Genomic DNA, 17,243 nt, shown 5'->3' with positions numbered 1-17,243 from the left:
CCATAGCCGATCATCTGGCACCCTTTAAGTGATCAAAATTAAGGATATTTAAAGCATGCATTAATCATTGATTTACAGTTAGTTTTATCCTATCAGGGAGTAATCCCTCTTCTCTTTCTTTATTTTTTTATCTTTAATCTACACTTACATGAAGAATATTATGTTTACTAGGCTCTCCCCTATACCAGGTCCCCCCTATAAACCCCTTTACAGTCACTGTCCATCAGCATAGCAAAATGTTGTAGAATCACTACTTGTCCTCTCTGTCTTGTACAGCCCTCCCCTTTCTTCCAATCCCCCAATGCATGCTAATCTTAATACCCCTCTTTTTCTCCCCCCCCCCTTATCCCTCCCTCCCTACCCACACTCCCCAGTCCCTTTCCCTTTGGTACATGTTAGTCCATTTTCGGGTTCTGTGATTCCACTGCTGTTTTCTTTCTTCAGTTTTTCCTTTGTTCTTATACTCCACAGATGAGTGAAATCATTTGGTATTTCTCTTTCACTGCTTGGCTTATTTCACTGAGCATAATACCCTCCAGCTCCATCCATGTTGCTGCAAATGGTAGGATTTTCCCTCTTCTTATGGCTGAGTAGTAGTCCATTGTGTATATGTACCACATCTTCTTTATCCATTCATCTACTGATGGACATTTAGGTTGTTTCCAATACTTGGCTATTGTAAATAGTGCTGTGATAAACATAGGGGTGCATCTGTCTTTCTCAAACTTGATTGCTACATTCCTAGGGTAAATTCCTAGAGTGGAATTCCTGGGTCAAATGGTAAGTCTGTTTTGAGCATTTTGATCAACCACCATACTGCTTTCCACAATGGTTGAACTAATTTACGTTCCCACCAGCAGTGTAGGAGGGTTCCCCTTTCTCCACAGCCTCGTCAACATTTGTTGTTTGTTTGTCTCTTGGATGGCAGCCATCCTTACTGGTGTGAGGTGATACCTCATTGTAGTTTTAATTTGCATTTCTCTGATAATTAGCGATGTGGAGCATCTTTTCATGTGTCTGTTGGCCATCTGAATTTCTTTTTTGGGGAACTGTCTGTTCAGTTCCTCTGCCCATTTTTTAATTGGATTATTTGCTTTTTGTTTGTTGAGGCGTGTGAGCTCTTTATATATTTTGGATGTCAAGACTTTATCGGATCTGTCGTTTACAAATATATTCTCCCATACTGTAGGGTTCCTTTTTGTTATATTGATGGTGTCTTTTGCTGTACAGATGCTTTTCAGCTTAATATAGTCCCACTTGTTCATTTTTGCTGTTGTTTTCCTTGCCTGGGGAGATATGTTCAAGAAGAGGTCACTCATGTTTATGTCTAAGAGGTTTTTGCCTATGTTTTTTTCCAAGAGTTTAATGTTTTCATGATTTCCATTCAGGTCTTTGATCCATTTTGAATTTACTTTTCTGTATGGGGTTAAACAATTGTCCAGTTTCATTCTCCTACATGTAGCTGTCCAGTTTTGCCAGCACCATCTGTTGAAGAGACTGTCATTTCACCATTGTATGTCCATGGCTCCTTTATCAAATATTAATCGGCCATATATGTTTGGGTTAATGTCCAGAGTCTCTATTCTGTTCCACTGGTCTGTGGCTCTGTTCTTGTGCCAGTACCAAATTGTCTTGATCACTATGGCTTTATAGTAGAGCTTGAAGTTGGGGTGTGTGATCCCCCTTACTTTATTCTTCTTTCTCAGGATTGCTTTGGCTATTTGGGGTCTTTGGTGTTTCCATATGGATTTTTGAATTATTTGTTCCAGTTCATTGGAGAATGTTGCTGGTAGTTTCATAGGGATTGCATCAAATCTGTATATTGCTTTGGGCAGGATGGCCATTTTGATGATATTAATTCTTCCTAGCCAGGAGCATGGGATGAGTTTCCAACTGTTAGTCTCCCCTTTAATTTCTCTTAAGAGTGACTTGCAGTTTTCAGGTTATAAGTCTTTCACTTCTTCGGTTAGGTTTATTCCTGGGTATTTTATTTTTTTTGATGCAATTGTGAATGGAGTTGTTTTCCTGATTTCTCTTTCTGTTGGTTCATTGTTAGTGTATAGGAAAGCCACAGATTTCTGTGTGTTAATTTTGTATCCTGCAACTTTGCTGTATTCCGATGTCAGTTCTAGTAGTTTTGGGGTGGAGTCTTTAGGGTTTTTTTTTATGTACAATATCATGTCATCCGCAAATAGTGACAGTTTAACTTCTTCTTTACCAATCTGGATTCCTTGTATTTCTTTGTTTGGTCTTATTGCCATGGCTAGGACCTCCAGTACTATGTGAAATAACAGTGGGGAGAGTGGGCATCCCTGTCTTGTTCCCGATCTCAGAGGAAAAGCTTTCAGCTTCTCGCTGTTCAGTATGATGTTGGCTGTGGGTTTATCATGTATGGCCTTTATTATGTTGAGGTACTTTCCCTCTATTCCATTTTGCTGAGAGTTTTTATCATGAATGGATGTTGAATTTTGCCCATTGTTTTTTCAGTATCTATGGAGATGATGATCATGTGGTTTTTGTCTTTCTTTTTGTTGATGTGGTGGATGATGTTGATGGATTTTCGAATGTTGTACCATCCATGCATCCCTGGGATGAATCCCACTTGGTCATGGTGTATGATCCTTTTGATATACTGCTGAATTCTGTTTGCTAATATTTTATTGAGTATTTTTACATCTACATTCATCAGGGATTTTGGTCTGTAATTTTCTTTTTTGGTGGAGTCTTTGCCTGGTTTTGGTATTAGGGTGATGTTGGCTTTATAGAATGAGTTTGGGAGTATTCCCTCCTCTTCTATTTTTTGGAAAACTTTAAGGAGAATGGGTGTTATGTCTTCTCTGTGTGTCTGATAAAATTCCGAGGTAAATCCGTTCAGCTCGGGTGGTTTGTTCTTGGGTAGATTTTTTATTACAATTTCAATTTCTTTGCTTGTAATTGGTTTGCTTTACTTTTGTGTTTCTTCCTTGGTCAGTCTTTGAAGGTTGTATTTTTCTAGGAAGTTGTCCATTTCTTCTAGGTTTTCCAGCTTGTTGGCATATAGGTTTTCATAGTAGCCTTTAATAATTCTTTGTATTTCTGTGGAGTCTGTCGTGATTTTTCCGTTCTCATTTTTGATTCTGTTGATTTATTTTGATTCGGCTTTTATATGAATAAGTTTGGCTAGAGGCGTATCTATTTTGTTTATTTTCTCAATGAACCAGCTCTTGGTTTCATTGATTTTTGCTATTGTTTTATTCTTCTCAATTTTGTTTATTTCTTCTCTGATCTTTATTATGTCCCTCCTTTTGCTGACTTTAGGCCTCATTTGTTCTGCTTTTTCCAATTTCGATAATTGTGATTTTAGACTATTCATTTGGGATTGTTCTTCCTTCTTTAAGTATGCCTGGATTGCTATATACTTTCCTCTTAGGACTGCTTTTGCTGTGTCCCACAGAAGTTGGGGCCTTGTGTTGTTGTTGTCATTTCTTTCTATATATTCCTTGATCTCTATTTTGATTTGTTCATTGATCCATTGATTATTTAGTAGCATGTTGTTAAGCCTCCATGTGTTTGTGAGCCTTTTTGTTTTCTTTGTAGAATTTATTTCTAGTTTTATACCTTTGTGGTCTGAAAAATTGGGTGGTATAATTTCAATATTTTGGATTTTGCTGAGGCTCTTTTGTGGGCTAGTATGTGCTCTATTGTGGAGAATGTTCCATGTGCACTTGAAAAGAATGTATATCCTGTTGCTTTTGGAGGTAGAGTTCTGTAGATGTCTATTAGGTCCATCTGCTCTACTGTTTTGTTCAGTGCTTCCGTGTCCTTACTTATTTTCTTCCCGGTAGATCTATCCTTTGAGGTGAGTGGTGATTTGAAGTCTCCTAAAATGAATGCATTGTAGTCTATTTCCCCCTTTAGTTCTGTTAGTATTTGTTTCACATATTCTGGTGCTCCTGTTTTGGGTGCATATATATTTAGAATGGTTATATCCTCTTCTTGGACTGAGCCCTTTACCATTATGTAGTGTCCTTCTTTATCTCTTGTTACTTTCTTAGTTTTGAAGTCTATTTTGTCTGATATTAGTACTGCAATCCCTGCTTTCTTCTCACTGTTGTTTGCCTGAAACATGTTTTTCCATCCCTTGACTTTAGGTCTGTGCATGTCTTTGGGTTTGAGGTGAGTTTCTTGTAAGCCGCATATAGATGTGTCTTGCTTTTTTATCCATTCTATTACTCTGTGTCTTTTGATTGGTGCATTCAGTCCATTTACATTCAGGGTGACTATTGAAAGATATATACTTATTGCCATTGTAGACTTTAAATTCGTGCTTCTGAAAGGTTCAAGGTTAGCCTCTTTAGTATCTTACCGCCTAACTTAGCTCGCTTATTGAGCTGTTATATACACTGTCTAGAGATTCTTTTCTTCTATCCCTTCTTATTCCTCCTCCTCCATTCTTCATATGTTGTGTGTTTTGTTCTGTGCTCTTTCTAGGAGTGCTCCCTTCTAGAGCAGTCCCTGTAAGATGCCCTGTAGAGGTGGTTTGTGGGAGGCAAATTCCCTCAACTTTTGCTTGTCTGGGAATTGTTTAATCCTGCTATCACATTTAAATGATAGTCATGCTGGATACAGTATCCTTGTTTCAAGGCCCTTCTGTTTCATTGCATTAAATGTATCATGCCATTCTCTTCTGGCCTGCAGCATTTCTGTCAAGAAGTCTGATGTTAGCCTGATGGGTTTTCCTTTATAGGTGACCTTTTTCTCTCTAGCTGCCTTTAAAACTCTTTCCTTGTCCTTGATCTTTGCCATTTTAATTATTATGTGTCTTGGTTTTGTCCTCCTTGGATCCTTTTTGTTGGGGGTTCTGTGTATTTCTGTGGTGTGTTCGAATATTTCCTCCCCCAGTTTGTGGAAGTTTTCGGCAATTATTTCTTCCAAGATACTTTCCATCCCTTTTCCTCTCTCTTCTTCTTCTGGTACCCTATAATACGGATATTGTTCCTTTTGGATTGGTCACACAGTTCTCTTAATATTGTTTCATTCCTGGAGATCCTTTTATCTCTCTCTATATCAGCTTCTATGCTTTCCTGTTCTCTGGTTTCAATTCCATCAATGGCCTCTTGCATCTTATCCATTCTGCTTATAAATCCTTCCACAGTTTGTTTCATTTCTGTGATCTCCTTTCTGGCATCTGTGATCTCCCTCCGGACTTCATCCCATTTCTCTTGTCTATTTCTCTGCGTCTCTGTCAGCATGTTTGTGATATTTATTTTGAATTCTTTTTCAGGAAGACTGGTTAGGTCTGTCTCCTTCTCTGGTGTCTCTGTGATCTTGGTTTGCCTGTAATTTTGTCTTTTCATGGTGATAGGAATAGTTTGCAGAGCTGCTACTAGTGACAGCTGGAAGAACTTCCCTTCTTGTTCTTTTGTGGCCTTCCTCTCCTGGGAGAATAGCGACCTCTAGTCGCTTGTGCTGGGTAGCTGCACACAGAGAGGGCTTCTGCTTCCTGCCTGGCTGTATGGAGTTTATCTCCGCTGTTGTTGTGAGCATGGCCTGGCTCTGGCAGCTGCTCCAAAGTGGTGGAGTTGCATTGGACGGTAAGTGGCTGGGAGGCTATTTATCTCCATAAGGGGCCTCCGTGATCCCTGCAGCTCAGGATATTAGAGTGCCCAGAGATCCCACAATTCCCTACCTCTGGACTAAGCATCCCGCCTTGCCCCTTTAAGACTTCCAAAAAACACCTGCCAAAACAAAACAACGAACACAAAAAAGAAAAAAAAAATTGGCCCTCTCTTTTCTTTTGTTCTCCGGCACCGGCCTCCGATACCCACTCGCCAGTGTTGCTGCCCTGTTTCCCTAGTATTGGGTTCCCTGTCCCTTTAAGACTTCCAAAAAGCACTCACCACAACAAAACAACAACAGCAACAACAACAAAAAGATGGCTGCTCACTTTTCTTTTTTCCTCCAGCGCCGGCCTCTGGTACCTGCTCACCGTTCTTGCTGCCCTGTTTCCCTATTATCCAGGGCCCCGTGCATGCACTGTGTCTGCACTCTGTTCCAGATGGCTGGGGCTGGGTGTTCAGCAGTCCTGGGCTCCTTCTCCCTCCCGCTCTGACTCCTCTCCTCCCGCCGGGAGCTGGGGGGACGGGCACTCGGGACTCGCCAGGCCAGGGTTTGTATCTTACCCCCTTTGCGAGGCTCTGGGTTCTCTCAGGTGTGGATGTGGTCTGGATTTTGTCCTGTGTCCTCTGGTCTTTATTCTAGGAAGAGTTGTCTTTGTTATATTTTCATAGATATATGTAGTTTTGGGAGGAGATTTCTGCTGCTCTACTCACGCCACCATCTTGGCTCCCAGGAGACCTCTTTTTTTAAGTGTAAATTTTGTATTGAAGTATAGTAGATATACAATGTTATATTGATTTCAAATATACAACACTGTGATTCAACAGTTACACACAATGAGAGACCACTTTTGCTTTCAAGCAAACCCTTAGATTTTATTTTGTTTCAAGTGTTACTCACCATTTAGGGAATAAACATTTCTACTTCATTTTAAATTCATATCATAGGAGAATAACAAGGATGGTGCAGTTATTGGTCACAGCTATGTTAATGTATTACCTGTAACTCTAAGAATTATGTCATCAAGTCCACAGAACCAAGGTTTCTGGTTTTTCTCTTACAATCTGGCCACCAGATAAAGAAAATATTTTATTTAAAATAGTCATGCAAATTAAAAAATCTATTTTAAAACAGGCCTTTCAAGTAATAAAAATTGACCCAAAATAACAAATTTGTGTTCCAGAGCTGTCAGTGTGTTATTAGATAATTTTAGCATAAATTATAAAACATGAGAAGACTTTTCTGACTGTGCATTTTTTACATTTCAGTGTAGTTCAGAGGTTTATTGCTGTGATTATTTTATTATTGATTTTTTCCAGAATGAGATATTTTCTTTTCTCCTGAGAGTATTAAAAGTTTTGTGAAGTTTAACACTCATAAAATAGGCATCATTGTACCTATCTGTTTTGAACAATAGTAATTACACTTGTAATATAAGGAGGTGTGGGAATGCATAAAAAGAGGAGATTTCACTAAGTCTCTATGGTAAAGTTGCAAAAAGATATTTACTTTTTATTTTAATATGTGGTTCAATGGTAATATCCTTTATAGAAAGGATCACTATATTTGAAAATAGAGATCACAAAATGTATATTGCTAGGTATAATAATGGCAAACTCACTGTATCATCCACTTTAGCTACTGGACAAATTTAGTACATAACAAAGAGATCTTGCAATTTCATCTAGAATACATTTATTTCTTTTGTTATCAGCAGGCAACCTAGCTTGAAGTCAATCTTAAACTGAAATAAAAAGTGATAACCTAGTAACCTTAGATTTTTACAAGGAATTAACCTAAGAAATTGTCTTGAGAAGTTATTCAAGTAAGCCTTGCTGAATCCACTTAGAATACACTAAAAAGGAATGTAAAGGACAAATATGTGGGAAAATTAACAAATTCTATTTATTTATGAACTTACAGCACAGGAACCCATCTGCCTTTACTTTTGTTTCAGCAAAGGTGCTAGAAAAGTTAAATTTTATAAAGTAAAAAGAAACATTTCTGAGACAGTATTTGAAGACAGAAAGATTGGCAAACTTTCTATTAAGGTGAGAGTTTCTTTTTAAATAGAAGGCTTTCTAATTGGTGTTCAGATACATTGATATTCCTTGATTGGGTACAAGAAGGCAAACAAGTGGTTTGTGGAAATAAATTTTTCAAGTTTTCTTTAATTGGGCACTAGAGACAATAAAGTAGAGATCCACCATCTTCAACTGATATGGAAAAAGGTGAAAAAAGGGAAGAATAAAATAGGCTAGGTCATACCTCACCCTACACCTACCCTCACCCCAGGAATTAAAAATACTATCTAGCTCAAGCAGTATAGAATAATGATTAAGGATTTATGCTGTACAGCCAGAATTACCTGCATTCAAATTATGGATCTGCTTTGTTAAACAAAAAGTATTGGATAAGTTATTTAATTACCTGTGCCTTAGTGTCACCTCTTATAAAATGAAGTTAATATTTGCAACACTCGGGGTTGTTGTGAGGATTACCATGAATTAATATATGTTAAGAACATAGAATCATGACTGGCATGTAATAATTTATAGTAATTTAACCTCTAAGTAATAAAATCCATTATGTTGATCAAATAGTAGCTAAAATTTTTGAACACTTACTTCATGCCAGCTCCTTCCCTGAGGGATCACTGCAGACTGGCTGGGTCCCTTGCCCACAGGTTTTCATTCCTTTCAAAGTAGCCCATTCTACACAATTTTCTCCTAGATTCTGGTAATACTTTCTCCCTTTTTCACTGTAAATCTAAAGAGCTGTCAGTTATGTTTTTTCTAGCTTCTTTTAGGTCTGTCTCATTAATATTTATACAGTTTTAGCTCTTCTTACTTGTTCTGAAGATTCTAGTTACATGCCTCTCTGAACACTGGATGCAGTCTTCTAAAAACAATACATAACTTCTTGAGAGCTAATAGAAGCTGGATGAATCAAAGATGAATCTCTAGATAGGCCCAGATTTCCATCCTGCTTGGGGTTTATTTCTCTACCCTTCCTGCTCACCTAAAGTCTCATCTTCTCTGAGTAGTATAGCATCCTTACGTGAGATGTTCAATGACTGATGATAGTCATACTGATTCATTATTGTCTTTACTGAGTGTTCTTGTATGTCAGATACTACAAAGATACTGGCAGACCAGGCATGAATAAAACATGGATTCCTGCCCTGGCAGAGCTCCAAGTCTATCAGACTGTGAATATCAAAGCATTTCCTCACCTTAATGGCTTTCCTCTTGCTCTGCCTGGCCAGATTCTTTGACAAACTAAATGGTGACATTTCATGCTTATGGAGAATCTTACTGTTTCTAAGAGAACCTCCAGATATATGGTGGCAGAAAGACTGAAATATCCAATTCAACTACATATTCTAAGACTGTCATGACTAGGTCACAGCCATCTTCGGTGGAGAGAAAGCTATGTCTTCTTTCATTTATTCCCCAATATCCTTGGGAAATATTTTCCAGAAGTCAGAAATTATAAAGGGGATACACGGATCTATTGGGAAAAGAAACAATAAAACATCCACATGAGTGATAAAGCATACAGTTGCTCCCAAATTATACTGGGCAGAAGGAGACTTACTTTTCTTTCCTATGCCCTGATATCTCCATAGGAGGTCTTAGGTGCTTTGGGGCTTTGAATCACTCTAAGGTAGGTTTCATTGAAAGGTGTCTGTGGAGAGAACTCTATGTAAAACAAACACACAAAACACTAACGGCAACCTGTGGTCAAAAGAAGGATTGTATTTTTGAATTTGCAGGTTATTTTCATCAGCCTAAATAAAATTGTTGTGAGACTAAGAGTTGGCCTATTGTGCAAAGGTTTGTTCATACCACCATTAGACCTTCCAGAACTTTACCCTTTCAGTTACAGAATTTCCTTGTGTTATATGCAGAACCCAGCTTTTGACTACAGAAATATCTGGTTCTATTCCCTACTTAGCCACACAAAAGATATGATGCCAAATTATTTAACCATTCTAAGATTACTTCTCTTTGTCTGCAAAATGTGACTAATTAAGTTTGTGCAGAGTTACTTAAGTACATCTCTAATGCATATGAAGAGCTTACTACAATACCTGACACAGAGAAGATGTTCAGATTAGGGTATTTCACTGCCTCTCTCCCCTTCTCCTAAATTGATCTCTGAGCCATAGTGCAAATGCATGACTAAAACATGACTTAGAAATGTGTGAAAGTGCCCAGTTCAAGGAGACTGAAAGCACAGAGGTTCTTTTAGAATTTTGCCAAGAAACCATCCTGGATGTGGACTTTAATTCCTTCATTCTCCAGTCCCAAAGTTCCTGCACAGTTGAGTTCTGCCTACTTAGTATTTACTTTCTAGACTAACTCATCACTTGTTCTTATTTTCATTTGTTGGAATAAAGTTTTCTTATAATCCTGGAAATAAGGCATCTACATTTCTTCCTGTGATTAGAAATGAATGTGTTTTTCTGCCTGCTAATGCTAATCAGTAGGAAAATATACCAATGTATTTTCTCCAATTTAGTGAAGTATATACAGCTCACTTTCACATGTAATCTAATTGGACGTTTCCAACAAGCTTAAGATCATATGTCCAATAACTGTTTATATAGGGGAAAATGTCCCATGATAAGAAAGTATCCCAAGGTTATGTAAGTGATAGGATGGAATCTGCTACTGAAGCTTGGAATACCATTATCTTTGTGCAGTGGCACACACATACATCAGGATACTTCTTGGCTACTGACATACCAATTTATTAAGGAAGAGTTTATATTCTGTAGCACAGATGAGCCCTTCTCAACTGAGTCATAAAAAAATGTTTTCTTTCCCAAAATGAAGAAAACGATTTTATTGTGGAAACATAAACAAAATCATTTAAATTTAGACCTCTGCTTAACAATATCATTTACATTTTGTGCAAACAATGGACATAAGTCATTTCTGAACAGTATATTTAGTCAAAATGTATTTTCTAATGGAGAGTTCAGTCAACTGGGCTCTTATTATCTCTGAAAACCAAATTATCTGGCCATATGCATTTGCCTTCTTCCCATCTTTTCTACTGATTGAAAATCATTCCCTTAATAAGTAAAGATGCTGAGTAATATTATCTTAAATATCTATGGCATTATACAGCTTACTAAGAACATTGATATATATTATCTTGTGAAATCATGGTGAAGTAATTACTGTCCCATTTTATAATTGAGGAAACAGAAAATACATGATTAAGTAACTAGCTCAATTTCATATAGCTAGTAAGTAGGAGGACCACACTTTGAACTCAGGTCTTCTGACTATAATTCCAAGGCTTTACTCATGACACTTTATTCTTATTATGGAAACAAACCATTTACTTCTTTCATTGGTAACAATTACACTTCTAACTCTGTAATAAAAATCATAAAAAAATTATGCCAGGTAACATTTTCCTAAATAGCAAATCAAAGATATACTAGCTTCTGGAAACTATAAAACAGCTATACTTGTTTTTCTATACAAGTAGATATTGGAATGATTTGGGGGATGGGGTCAAGGGAGAAACAGTGAGTAGTTTGGTTAATATGGTTGCTAAGGCAATAGGAACCTTTCATTATTTATGATTTTGAAAATCAAATGCTTTGAATTAACACTAAAGTAAAACAGGTGCTGAACTGGTTGTCAAAGGCTAGTGTATCTGAACATAGCATTTGTTTGAGGAGTCTTTTTTCTAAAAGAAAATACTTTTCATAGTCATCAAATCACTTTGTTACCCAAATAGTAAGAGGAATATCATACTTTCACAGGTAATCTACAGGGCAAGACACTTAGGCTTACTGGGATCACTTTCCTGGAAAATCTCCAGTGGCATTTAGCAGAAAATTATTCAAGGAATCTTGGTCCAGCCACTCTTTACCTCAATTTTTCCATCTGCACAATTAAGGGTGGACTTAACTAAATAATATTTAGAAGACCCTTCCAGTTCTGATTTCCTATAGTTCTCTGAAATTTAAACAACTAGCTTACTCAAGACGTCTTTGGACATAGAAAGTGCCTGGCACTTATGCCCGTCCTAATTCAATCTAAAAATTCAGAAGAGGGGGAAGAGCCAATCTCTCTTTGGTCTAGGTAGAGGTTCTGTTAACTTTCCATCATTTCTGGCCCAGCAATTTAATGGGGAGCACATGGACCTTAGATAAAGCCAAGCAGCCAAGGAGCCAAGCCAGCCATGCTCCTGACTCTTACTAACTCAAGGCACCCTAAGTTTTGTTCTCTGATCTTAGTGAGCAAACAATTAGGCTTATTAATTTAGGGCTATTATAAAGAGGAATATAATGACTTGGAAAAGGCTGAAACTTCTCAATTGTAGAGATGTTTTTTAAAAAATATGTTCTTATTGCCGCTAGTTGTGGGTGTAAGTAAAATATACTTCATAGTCAATAGTTTGCATTATTCTTCTGGGGAAATAAGACTTTTATTGGCTGAGGTTTTGGAAATTTTTGTCGTAAGTCAGCTTCCACACAGAAGCAGTGCAGATCAATATCAGAGAATTCAAGTGAGAGTAAGGGTAGGTTATACTTTTTCCACCCCATCTTACTAACTGCCTTATGTCTTGAAAAGCCACATTCTTTCTACATAGTAGTGATAAATACACTATTTTGTTCCTCTGTGTCTTGCCAATGGGTTTCTGTCCCTGATAAGTTCACTATAGATTCAATGAGGCCAAGGAAGAACAATGAATGTCCTTGGGGTGAAAGGGTTTGTACCCAACTTTACTCCTATGGTGGCAGGTCAGTCACTAGAATCCCATCCACTCAGAACTAGTCTGCATGCTGCAAGCCCATCTCTGCCTCTGGAGCTCTACCCCTGCGGCTGCCTCAGTGTCTGATCTCGGCACTGCCACCATTCCATTCTCTGCTCTCCTGCAGCATCACAGCCCTGCAGCTGTGCAGCAGTTCAGAGCACTGGGCAGAACTCTTTATATAGAGTCACTAACAAGGTATGGCCCACATGTGTGTAGTGAGCAAGCCAGCCAGGACTAGGTGAGAATCCTGGACATAGGAACCTTCATTTTCTCCATACTCTGTAATCCCCTTAATCTTCATATCCATGTCTAATACAATGCAAGCCTCATTGTGATTATTAAGGACCTGTCCTTTCTTTTAAGGGATTTAGCTTTTACTTTAACTAATATGGTATTCTGGCATATTAAATAGTTTTTATAAAGGTTTTGTATTTTTTGAAAGGTTAGATCCAGACTTTTTATTTGTATTTTTGTAAACACTTTCTCAGTTTCTCTTGGAATCCATATCTAACATTCTGGTTATTTTTGCTGTATTTGTTGTCAATAGTATTTATTGCAAATAATATGGTAGCCATTTGTGATTAGACATATGCATTCAAGTAAATGTACCTCTTTAAACATTTTGTGCATTGAATAACACTAAAAATAGCTGAAAGTAATCTTGCAACCTCATTAGTTCTTTTTCCTTTAAGTCTTTTACCAAAAGAAAAGAAAAAAACCTTGACTCAAACCAGATGGAGCTGTCAAGGATCAGTCACACAGGTGAGCTGAATTGAGCTGATTAGTTGTTAAGTGCTTACAGCTGTTAGGTTAGACTTTGAGGAAATTGTAGATCAGGGCCTCCCTTTACTAGAGAATATTTGGAACAAGCATCAAAAAGAAATATAGAACGGTTATGAGAACTATTTTTGCTAGGTTTGCAAAGTAAAATAAGAAAAATGACAAACAAAAACAGAAACTGCCAAAGGCTTCTTAGATTAACAAATACAGCAGGAGATTTTGAATAGCTTCTTGTCTTAATGGTGAGTTTAAAATGAGAAATAATCCAATTATCTTAAAGCAGACTTAATGAAATATAAAGTTCCTCAGTGAAATTGCTAACATTTTTCCCTCTGAAATTTTGGAGACAGCCTCAAATATAAAATATCTCACTGAAAGTTGAAATATTGCATATTCCTTATAGTGCATTGAAGCTTTCTAAAAATTTCGAAGACCAACAGCATTCTATGTGTGGCATATAGCAAAGCAAATATTTTTGGTTTAATGTTAGGTCCATAAAGCATGTAGGTGGATATATTGTAAGTAAAAAAAAAAGAACTTAATAACCTTATATTTTATTGATCATATAGTTTTATTGACTAAAAGCAGAAACAAAGATAGTGTGGGGAAAATTTATGTTCCTATGGCCAGGATCCTCACCTGACCCTAAACTACTTGATGCTGTAACTAGTCTGCTGCTAGGCTACTGCTTCCACACCCTAGGCAATAAGCTATTATTGACTAAGTCACTATATAAAGAGCTCTGCCATTTGCCCTGGGTGGAGATAAAGACATAAGTAGATTACTGACTTTCAGACTGATGGATACAGACATGACTCTAGTGCTTGACCTACTGCCAGGAAAATAAACCCTCAGGCAAGACACTTTCTTATAAAACTCAGCTCCCTCTTTAGCCTACTTGTAGATCTTAATGTACCCTGCTGTGCCTTTGTTCATTTGATTTTCAAATCCTAGAATATCTACCAAGGAATAGTGTTTAAACACAGATAAACTGTTTTATTCCAACACTTACTAGCTGTATTAACTTAAGCAAGTTATTAAAGGTCTCTGTGTTTCTTAGTGTGCTTATGAGTATTAAATGAACTAGTACATGAAATGCTGAAGAAGGTGCCTGGTGCAGAGTAGCTGCTCTGTGTTTGCTATTTTTTTTCTTCCTCCCTACTTCAAGGACCAGTTTACTCCCCATTTCCAGGAAGTTGCATAATATCCCTGTGCTCCTTTGAACTCCTACAGTACTTACTATGACTCCTTTGGTGTTTCATTTTATATCATCATAGGAAATAGTTCACACTTTTTTAGCATTAATTTAAACAGTTTTTAATTTGTTCAGGTCTTGCCTCTATAAAGAGACTATAAACTCCTTGAGAACAAGAACCATGCATTATGCTTTTTTCCTCCCTCTGAACATATATTGCAAAGAAGATGCTCAAGGAATATTTGTTAAATGAATCAACAGTTGATTATTACAGGTGGCAAATTTCACAGGTTTCAGTGTATAATCAAACATTTTAACCACAAGAAAGAAGTATTTCCACCTCTTTGAATTGTAACAGTAAATGCTGCCAGTTACGGTTTTTCTCTGAAAAAGATGAGCTTATAGTCTAATTCAGGTACTCACTCAGCCTGTTTTAGAGCAGATTAATTCCATTTATAGCCAAGGTGGAATGTTTACTGATCAGAGAGTAACTATTTAATTTTCATGACTTTAATAAGATTATATGATTATATGTCAATGATACTGCAACATAAAAGACATTATATTGAATGAACAATAAAGAAGAAACTGCAAAGATAGAATTTTAAGGAAAATTCTCTAAGATGTTTCATAATGTATGTAAAACTCAGTGCATCTAGGGAAGTGCAAGACAGGCCTTGATTAAATATTACACATTAAAATATTCACAAGAAATACTCAAAATTACACTGTGTCCAAGACATACCAACGAGTTCACATCATGTCACACATTGAGAATGGTAATGCTTATATGGCACATTGAAATAAGCAGAGAAGGGTTCTTGGGCCAGAGGAATTGGCACTAGGACTCTGGTAATTTTATCCCGAGTACTCTGGCCACTTCAGGTCCTGCCTGACCACTCTGAAGGATAAGATAGCACAAATTTCAGCACCCCTATAACCCAGGACAACACACCTATGTCAGTTGAAAAACTCTGCTGCTTTTGCTGCATGAAGTGCTTTAGTCTGTACTGTTCAATACAGAACAAAGAAGACCTATGATAAGAACATGTAAACCCAGATGCAGCATGCATTTTATTGCAACCCCATGTGCAATAGCCTCTGAACCTTGTTTAATTTAAAGATTGTATAGCCTACTACTAAGGCCTACTCCTAGCAGAGACTGAGTTCAGAGACAAATTAGTCTTTTGCCTTATTCTCATTCATTTATTTATTAGTATACTCTTGAGGATTGATTGGGCACCAACTATGTGATAGACTCTGTGATTGGTATGGATAAAGATGATACCATTGAGTTCTGGCACATAATGCAATTAGAAGTGGAACACACCTTGAATCCCCTGAGCCATTCTGGGGATTCTTGAATCACTCAAACCAACCAATAGCTGGGTGGTCTGTTCTGAATAGGTGTACTGTCATACAGAGCCCTCACCTTATCCATTCAGTAGCTAAATCCAAGACCCAAGGCAAAAGTAATTCCTTACTGCGGACAAATGGCAGACACCTCTGGCCCCATGCGACTGGTCTTATTCTGACTTGTTGAACATCAAGTGGGGGCGAGAATGGTGGCTTCTGGACACCAAGTCTCACAGACTCAGGAAACTGAGGTGAACGTTGCATCTCAATTGCATGAGGTTCCATCCTGTCTCAACAACAATAGACAAAGGTCTTGACAGGTGAGCAGAACCTCTGAAGAACACAAGTGGAGCATATAGCAAGCACCAGCCATCTGGCCATTGCTTTTGTTATTTTTCTATGAGACCTTGATATTGCAAGAGAGAGAAATGGTGGAATAATTTACTTCATTTGACTAATAGGAAGTATGCACTATACTTTGGAGATTTACTGATTATTTTATGGTTTGTATTTTTAACATGAACAAAAGTCGTTCTTAACTTTTGGGTCAGTATAATAAAGTTGACTTAGTAAATCACATGTTTTGTAAAAGAGGCTTTGTAAAAAAATCATAGAAATTTCTCCAGAAATGACTTTTAGAAATGGATTTCCTAGAGTACCTACAACAGTGACATACATCCATATTTGTTCAATCCATGAGTCAATACGGAAATCTGCAAGCAAAGAAAAAATTAGTGGAATTTAGTGAAAAATAGAAATTTATTATATTAAAATATGTGGTATGCAGCCAATTTATGCTGTGAAGTAAATTTATAGCACTAAGTGCTTCCATTAGGGATGAAAAAAGGTTTTAAATTAATAATTTAAGTTCCAACATTAAGAAATTAGAAAAGAACAAGCAAAATGAATCCAAAGTGTACACAAGGAAGGAAATAATACAAGTAGGGTGAACATTGTTAAATAAGGAATTTTAAACATCAGAGAAAAAACAACAAAACTGAAAGTCGTTTCTTTGAAAATATCCAAAAAATATGGACAAACTTCTAGCAAGACTGACAAAGATAAAAAGAGAGAAGATGCAAATCAGCAATATTAGAAATAAAAAGGGCATATCCTACAGCCATTAAAATCATAGTGATGGAATACAATAATTTTATGCTCATAAACTCAACAATTTAAAACAAATGGACCCATCTCTCAAAAACTACAAAATATGAAAACTGAACCAAAGTTGTTGGCAGCCGCGCTCAGAAAATAGCGCCCCATGCAGGGCAGCCGGAAGGCCCCGAACTTCCTAATGACAAATCATCCCACACCACTAAACTACATGCTAATTGCGCCTTGGCATAAGGACCAATGAGACCCACCAAATGGTTATGCTAATAAGGCATATGGAGCCGCACCAACCAGGTCAGAGCATGAGAACTATATAAGCAAGCCTCTCCTTCCCCTCTGGGTCCTGCCCAACTCATTTGTTTCACAAAGAGCTGAAGAATAAAGCTTTCTGCAGAAGAATCCTGCTGTT

This window comes from Manis javanica, chromosome X, assembly GCF_040802235.1.
Source record: "Manis javanica isolate MJ-LG chromosome X, MJ_LKY, whole genome shotgun sequence".
Classification (NCBI taxonomy): Eukaryota; Metazoa; Chordata; class Mammalia; order Pholidota; family Manidae; genus Manis; species Manis javanica.
Note: the sequence above shows the minus strand (reverse complement) of the source record.